The 9,099-nt window shown below is 39.1% G+C and overlaps 1 pseudogene; it reads right to left on the minus strand.

Annotated features, from left to right (window-relative positions):
- Positions 1 to 257: 257 nt before the first annotated feature.
- On the minus strand, positions 258 to 3,849 carry LOC123237669 (annotated as a pseudogene).
- Positions 3,850 to 9,099: the final 5,250 nt, after the last annotated feature.

Genomic DNA, 9,099 nt, shown 5'->3' on the forward strand with positions numbered 1-9,099 from the left:
GTATATAGTATAATTATACATATAATGTATATAGTATAATTATACATGTGCTTTTTTTATTTTTTATTTTTTACTTTATAAATAAATTTAGTACTGACATAGCATATAAATTGTTTTTTTCAGGAAGTAGTTTAATTAGAACACCAGCTTTGGGAGTTGGCGGTAGGGTGATAGGCCCTTTTCTTGAGATGTCCTAGGAAGGAGTTTTCCTTCATTGCTGGCTTACAAGGCCAGTATTTTTGTTAAATTACTTGGACAGTTAGGGGTATTTGGGTTGGAGCATATAGTTTTCGAATAGTCCTGCTAGTGGTATGAGGATGAGGATGGTAGTAAAGTATGAGATTGAGGCTACTTGGCCAATGATGATGAATGGTTGTTCTACAGGTTGACCTCCAATTCATGTGAGGATTAGCAGGTTGGCTGTAAGGATTCAAAATAGGGTTTGTGAAATTGGTCGGAATATAAGGCTTCGTTGTTTAGACGTGTGGAGGAAGGGGATTACTAGTAGGACGAGGATAGATGCTAGTAGTGCTAGAACTCCTCCTAGTTTATTAGGGATTGATCGGAGGATAGCGTATGCGAAAAGGAAATATCATTCTGGTTTAATGTGAGGTGGGGTGTTTAGTGGGTTGGCCGGTGTAAAGTTGTCTGGGTCTCCTAGTATGTCTGGAGAAAATAGGGCTAATGATAGGAGGGTAAGGATTATAAGGATAAGTCCTAGGATGTCTTTAATGGTGTAGTAGGGGTGGAAAGGAATTTTATCTGAGTCAGGGTTAATTCCTGTTGGGTTGCTGGAGCCTGTTTCGTGGAGGAATAATAGGTGGACGATGACTAAAGCTAGGATAATGAAGGGTAGAATAAAGTGGAAGGCAAAGAATCGGGTTAATGTGGCTTTATCTACGGAAAAACCACCTCAGATTCATTCAACCAGGGTTGTGCCGATGTAAGGGATAGCTGATAAGAGGTTGGTGATAACGGTGGCCCCTCAGAATGATATTTGTCCTCATGGGAGAACATACCCGACAAATGCGGTTGCTATGACTGTTAGGAGAAGGATTACTCCGATGTTTCAGGTTTCTTTGAATAGGTAGGATCCGTAGTAGATTCCCCGCCCTACGTGGAGGAATAGGCATATGAAGAATATAGATGCTCCATTTGCGTGTAGGTTGCGAATTAGTCAACCATAGTTTACATCTCGACAGATGTGGGCGACTGATGAGAAAGCTGTTAGTGTGTCTGATGTGTAGTGTATAGCTAGGAATAGTCCTGTAAGGATTTGGATGATTAGACAAATTCCTAAGAGAGACCCAAAATTTCATCAAGCTGAAATGTTGGAGGGTGCAGGGAGGTCAATAAAGGAGTGGTTAACGATTTTTGCAAGGGGGTGAGTTTTTCGTAGGTTGGTCATTAAGTTTTTGTAGTTGAAATACAACAATGGTTTTTCATGCCATAGGTTATGGTTAAAGTCCATGCTAAAATAATAAAAATGATAATTATTTTTTTTATTTCTTTATTATTAATCGTAGGGTTTGTAGCTTTTGCTTCTAAGCCCTCTCCGGTATATGGGGGGTTAAGTTTGGTTGCTAGTGGGGGTTTGGGCTGTGCGGTGGTGGTGTGTTTAGAAGATGTATTTTTGGGGCTAGTTGTTTTTTTAGTCTACCTAGGTGGTATGTTAGTAGTTTTTGGTTACACTGCTGCTATGGCTACAGAAGAGTTTCCGGAGACATGAGTTGGAAATGCTGTGGCTATAAGTATGTTATTATTTGTTTTGTTGATGGAAGTAGTATGATATTATTTTTCTGGAGAAGTTCATATTAATATGGCTATTGAATTGTTTGATTTTGCTGGCAGCCATTGTATTGGTCAAGATTTTAATGGTGTTTCGTTATTATATTGATGTGGTGGTTGAGCTTTAGCTTTATTAGGGTGGATTTTATTTATTACTATCTATGTTGTACTAGAGGTTGTTCGTGGGCGTAGATTATATAAGTGCTAGAACGAGTGTAATTGAGACAAGAAAAGATAGGAAGTATGTTTTTATTAGTCCTTTTTGAGTTGAGGAGAGTTTTGAAGATACTAAGGAATGAGTATAAGCTTGACCTTTAGGTCCTGTTTTCTCGTATCAGTTAAGATCAATTAGTATGGTAGCGATTCGTTGGCCTACAAATAGGTTTATTAGGGGAGTCATTCGATGTATAATGTGAGTGAAGTAACCTAGTAAACTAGAGAAGAAGACAGTATGGTTAGTTGAGTTTATGAGTTTATTGCTAAGAGAGTTTAGTTCTATACCGATTAAAAGGCCCAGAAGGGTAACTATTAGGGCAGATAGTTTGATTATGGTTGGTATGGTCATGGAGATGGATGATGTTGGAGGAATGTTAGCTGTTAAGATGAAGCCTGCAAAGATGCTTCCTAGGGCGAGTCGTATAATAGGGTTAATTAGGTTAGGGTTGTTTTCATTGATGGGGGTTATTGGTGTAAATCGGGGGTAACCTATGAGGGCATAGAAAATAATACGTAGGCTGTAGATAGCGGTTAAGGAGGTGGCAATTATTGTTATAATAAGGGCTCATGAGTTTGTGTATGATGTATTTAGGGCTTCGATGATTGAATCTTTTGAGTAGAAGCCTGCCAGGAAAGGGGTTCCTGTGAGTGCAAGGCTGCCTGTTATTAAGGCAGAGGATGTGATAGGTATTGAGTTAAATAGTCCTCCTATTTTTCGAATATCTTGTTCGTCATTGAGGCTGTGGATGATAGACCCAGAGCATAGGAATAGCATTGCTTTGAAGAAGGCGTGGGTGCAGATATGTAAGAATGCTAGGTGAGGCTGGTTGAGGCCCACGGTAACTATTATCAGGCCTAATTGACTGGATGTTGAAAAGGCTACGATTTTTTTAATATCATTTTGTGTAATTGCGCAGATGGCTGTGAACAGGGTTGTTATGGCCCCTAGGCATAGAGCGGTTGTGAGGATAATTTGATTGTTTTCGATTATAGGATGAAATCGGATTAGGAGGAAGATTCCGGCGACTACTATAGTGCTGGAGTGGAGTAAGGCTGATACGGGGGTTGGTCCTTCTATGGCAGAGGGGAGTCAAGGATGAAGTCCAAATTGGGCAGACTTTCCGGTGGCTGCAATGATTAGGCCAAGGAGGGCAATAGTATCTATGTTGGTTGAGAAGACGTGTTGAAGGTCCCAAGAGTTGTTATTTAGTATTAGTCAGGCTATAGATAGTATAAACCCAATGTCTCCGATGCGGTTGTAAAGGATGGCCTGAAGGGCTGCGGTATTAGCGTCTGTTCGTCCATACCATCAACCGATAAGTATGAAGGATATAATTCCTACGCCTTCTCATCCGATGAAAAGTTGGAATAGGTTGTTGGCTGAGACTAGGATAATCATTGTTATAAGGAAGATGGTTAGGTATTTAAAGAATCGGGAGATATTAGGGTCAGCGTGCATGTATCATAGGGAGAATTCAAGGATGGATCAAGTTACAAATAGGGCAATGGGAATAAAGATGATAGAAAAGAAGTCAAGTTTAAAACTTATTGAGATGGAGAATGAGTGGATTGAAAATCAGTGTCAGTTGGTAATAATTGATTCTTGACCATTGTAGATGAAAGTAAATAGTGGGGGTAGGCTGGTGAAGAAGGCTAATATAATTATGTTTTTGCAATAGGAAGGAAAGTGTTTAGTCTTGTTAGGAAATATGAGACTATGAAGGATGGGTAGTGTAAGTAGTACAATTGATAGAAGAGCTGATGAATTGAGAATAGGATTAATTACTTTTATTTGGAGTTGCACCAAAGTTTTTGGTTCCTAAGACCAATGGATTACTGCTATCCTTTAAAAGTGAGAAAGCCATAAATTTTAGTTATGGTCTCAGGAGTTAGCAGTTCTTGATACTTTCTCGGCATATAAGAAGGTTTAAACTTCTATATTTAGATTCACAATCTAATGTTTTTGTTAAACTATATTTGCAGTATGTAATTCCTAGGATGTATGTTGGGTTAAGTGATAGTATTATTAGGGGTAAGATGTGAAGGGTCATTAGTATATGCTCTCGTGTAAGGGATGGGTGGATGGGGATGAGATGATGGGTGAATTTTCCCCGTTGAGAGGTAATAAGCATATATAAGGAGTATAGGGCAGTGATAACTGTGTTAATTCCTAGGAGGAGGATGGAGAAGTTGGATCACGAGAATGATGAAATGATGACTGTTAGTTCTCCTAGGAGATTGATGGATGGGGGTAGGGCTAGGTTAGCTAGACTAGCTAGTAGTCATCATGTGCATATCAGTGGTAGAATTAATTGCAGGCCTCGAGCTAGGATTATAGTACGGCTATGAATTCGTTCATAATTGGTATTAGCTAGGCAGAATAGTAAGGAGGATGTCAGACCATGGGCAATTATTAGTGAGGTAGCTCCTATAAAGCTAGTCGTGGTTTGTATTAGGGCAGCGATAATTACTAATCCTATATGGCTGACGGAGGAGTATGCAATTAGTGATTTTAGATCTGTCTGGCGCATGCAGATTGAGCTGGTTATGATTATTCCCCATAGGGACAAGATAATGAAGGGGTAAAATAGGTAGGGGGTTATAGGTTCGGTGAATGTGGTGATTCGTATGATTCCGTAGCCTCCTAATTTAAGTAGAATAGCTGCTAATACTATTGAGCCTGCGATAGGGGCTTCTACATGGGCTTTGGGGAGTCATAAGTGTAGACCATATAAGGGTATTTTGACTATAAAAGCAATTATGCAAGCGTATCATAATATGGAATTAGATATTGTATTGCTTTGTGGGTTAATGGTAATGTAGTTTATTAGGATGTGAAGTGAGCCTAGGTTGTTGTTTAAGTTTAGAAGGGCTACTAGTAGGGGGAGGGATCCAATTAAGGTGTAGAATAAGAAATAAAGGCCTGCGTTTAGTCGTTCGTTTTGATTACCTCAACGGGTAATAATAATTAGGGTTGGGATTAGGGTAGTTTCGAATAAGATATAAAATATGACTAGTTCTGATGAGGTGAAGGCCATGACTAGTGAAAGTTGAAGAATAATGAGTATAGTCAGGTAAAGTTTTTTTCGTGCTAGGGGTTCTTTTTTTAGGTGATTTTGGCTTGCTATAATCATTAGAGGAAGTAGTCAGCATGTTAGGATTAGGAGGGGGCCTGATAGTGAGTCTATTGAGAATGAATTATTGAAGTTGTATGATAGGTCTGTGTTGTGATAAATAAGGGGTAAGCTTGTAATGCTAATTAATAGGCTATATATTGTAGTATTAACCCATATTCATGGCTTTTTTGAGTATCAGGTTAGTGGGATTAATATAAGGGTTGGAATGAGAATTTTTAGCATTGTAGGAGGTTTAGGTTCTGCACGTGGTCATTTCCGTAAGTGTTAGAAATGGTTACTAATAGAGCCAACCCTACTCCTGCTTCGCAGGCGGAGAATACGAGGAGAATTAACGGTGTTATTGAAGCAGAGAATATGTGGGATTGAGAAATGAGGAGGACTGTTAAGATAAATAAGGATAATATTATGCCTTCTAAACATAGTAGGGTGGATATAAGGTGAGAACGGTAAATAAGGACTCCTGCGAGGGCAAGTATAAAGGCTATAATAATATTTATATTAATTGATGCTATAAGGTGTTCATGGGTTTAAACCATGATATATTGAGTCGAAATCAATTATCTTAATTAGATTAAATACCTATTCAGCTCATTCTAACCCCTTTTGAATTCATTCGTAGGCTAGGCCTGCTGTGAGTAATAGGATTAAGCAGTAGGATATAGTTAATATGGTATAAGGGGTAGGGAGTTGAATTGCTCATGGCAGAGGGAGAAGGAGGGCAATTTCTAGGTCAAATAGTAGGAATGTAATAGCCACTAAGAAGAATTTTATGGAAAAAGGAAGTCGTGCTGATCCTAAGGGGTCAAAACCACACTCATAAGGGCTGGATTTTTCTAAATACAGGTATAGTTGAGGTAGTCAGAAGGCGATTACAATTACAATTGTAGCCAGAAGCGAATTAACAAAGAGGGTAATAATAAGGTTAATTATTTTTCTCTGGTTTTACCCAGAACTTAATGATTGGAAATCAGTAGTACTAATTATACTAGAAAAATATGAGCCTCATCAGTAGATGGATACATATAGGAATAGTCATACTACATCTACGAAGTGTCAATATCAGGCGGCTGCTTCGAAGCCGAAATGATGTGTTGAGGTGAAGTGAAAGAAAAGTTGACGGAGAAGGCAGACAATTAGGAATGTAGAGCCAATGATTACGTGGAGGCCGTGGAATCCTGTGGCTACGAAAAAAGTTGATCCATAAATCCCGTCGGAGATTGTGAAGGGTGATTCATAGTATTCTAAAGCTTGGAGGATTGTGAAATAGAGTCCTAGAAGGATAGTAATTAGTAGTGCTTGGGTTATTTGTTTTCGGTTTCCCTCTATTAGGCTGTGATGGGCTCATGTAATTGAGACTCCTGATGCGAGGAGAATGGATGTGTTTAGAAGTGGAACTTCAAGGGGGTTAAGGGGATTGATGCCTGTAGGAGGTCAGCAGCCTCCTAATTCTGGGGTAGGGGCTAGACTTGAGTGGTAAAAGGCTCAGAAAAATCCAATGAAGAAGAAGATTTCTGAGATGATAAATAAGATTATACCGTATCGTAGCCCCTTTTGTACTACAGGGGTGTGATGACCTTGAAATGTGCCTTCTCGAACAACATCTCGTCATCATTGGTATATTGTTAGTAGTATTGAGATTAGGCCGATTATTAGGAGAAGTGTGGAGTTGAAATGAAATCATATAATTGTGCCAGATGTCAGTAGGAGCGCTGATAGTGCTCCTGTGAGTGGTCATGGGCTAGGATTAACTATGTGGTAAGCATGCGCTTGGTGTGTCATTATGAGTTATCGTGTAGGTAAAGGCTAACTAGAAGAGTAAAAACGTAAGCTTGAATTATTGCTACGGCTAGCTCTAGAATTGTTAAGAGAAATAGAATTGAAAATGTAATGGTTGATACGGCTATGCTGATAGATGAGAGGGCTAATGTAGCTGAACCAATTAAATGAATTAGTAAGTGTCCTGCAGTAATGTTGGCTGTTAGTCGGACTGCTAGGGCAAGAGGTTGGATAAATAGGCTAATTGTCTCGATGATGATTAGTATTGGGATTAAGGGGGTTGGAGTGCCTTGAGGCAGGAAATGGGCTAATGATATTTTAGGTTTATTTCGAAAGCCTATGATTACTGTTCCAGCTCATAGGGGGATGGCTATGCCAATATTTATTGAGAGTTGTGTGGTTGGAGTGAATGAGTAAGGTAGAAGTCCTAGGAGATTAGTGGAAGCAATAAATAGGATTAGGGAGATTAATATGAGGGATCAGGCTCGGCCTTGTTTATTATGTATTGTCATTATTTGTTTAGTGATTAGACGAATCAATCAGATTTGTAGGGTTTGAATACGGTTAGGGAGTCATCGTTTGGGGGATGATAAGATAATACAGGGGAATAGAATAATAATTGGTAGTGTTGTAATACCTATAATTGTGGGTGTGATGAATGGGGCAAATAAATTTTCGTTCATTTGTTTTCTCAGGGCGTGGGTATTTTATGAGGTTTTATCTGTTCTGTTGGAGATGGGACTTGTGTTAATGTTTGATTAATTATTTTGAGTTGATAAATACAAAATAGTGCAATAGTTGTAAGTAAAATAGTGGTGAATCAAGTAGAAGTGTCTAATTGTGGCATGTGTTTTGAGGAGATATTATGTCTCGTGCATGCTTGAAAGCATGGGAAGAGGCTCAAAAATGATTGCATTATAGATGATCACTTTTCGAAGTATTTAAGCGAGGTTATTTCTAGGACAATTGGCATAAAGCTGTGGTTAGATCCACAGATCTCTGAGCATTGTCCGTAAAACACTCCTGGTCGAGATGATGTTAGGGTGACTTGATTAAGTCGTCCTGGGATAGCATCAGCTTTTAGTCCTAGTGATGGGACGGCTCATGCATGTAAGACATCTTCTGAGGAGATTAGTATACGAATGGGCAGTTCCATAGGTAGGACTACTCGATTGTCTACTTCTAGGAGTCGCAGTTGGCCGGGGCGTAGGTCTTGAGTAGGGATTATGTAGGAGTCAAATGTTAGATCTTCACAATCGGTATACTCATAGCTTCAATATCATTGATGGCCTATAGCTTTGACTGTTAGATAGGGGTTATAGATTTCGTCTATTATGTAGAGAATTCGTAGTGAAGGGAGGGCAATTAGGACTAGAATCACTGCTGGTATGATAGTTCAAATTGTTTCAACTTCTTGAGCGTCTATAGTGCTTGTATGGGTTAATTTTGTAGTTAATATTAAGATAATGATGTAGAGCACTAGAGAGCTGATTAAAAAGACGATTATAAGTGTGTGGTCATGGAAGTATATTAGTTCTTCTATAATAGGAGAGGTAGCATCTTGGAAGCCTAGTTGCATGGGGTAGGGCATTTAAGATACATAAGGGTTAAACTTATAATTTAACTATGGCAAAGTTATGTAATGATTTTACTAGTATCTTAAGAGAAAGTCATAGAGGTTATGGGGTTGACTTGAAATCAATCTGAGGGGGTTCAATTCCTCCCTTTCTTGCTTAAGCTTTAATGAACACTGGTTGTTCGAATGTATGGTAAGGGGGTGGACATCCATATAGTCATTCAATATTGGTTGTGGTTATTTCAACACTTATAATTTCGCGTTTGGAAGCGAAGGCTTCTCAGATGATGAACACCATTAGGATTACGGCTGTTAGTGAGATAAAGGAGCCAATAGATGAGAGAACATTTCATGTGGTATAAGCATCTGGGTAGTCCGAATATCGGCGTGGCATGCCTGAGAGTCCTAGGAAATGTTGAGGGAAAAATGTTAAATTTACCCCTACAAATATAATAAAGAAGTGAATTTTTGTTCACAGGTCGCTGAGTATATAGCCTGTGAATAGGGGGAATCAGTGTACAAAACCCCCTATAATGGCAAATACGGCCCCCATGGATAGCACATAGTGGAAATGGGCTACTACATAATATGTGTCGTGGAGAACGA

Source organism: Gracilinanus agilis, chromosome 2, assembly GCF_016433145.1.
Source record: "Gracilinanus agilis isolate LMUSP501 chromosome 2, AgileGrace, whole genome shotgun sequence".
Taxonomy (NCBI): Eukaryota; Metazoa; Chordata; class Mammalia; order Didelphimorphia; family Didelphidae; genus Gracilinanus; species Gracilinanus agilis.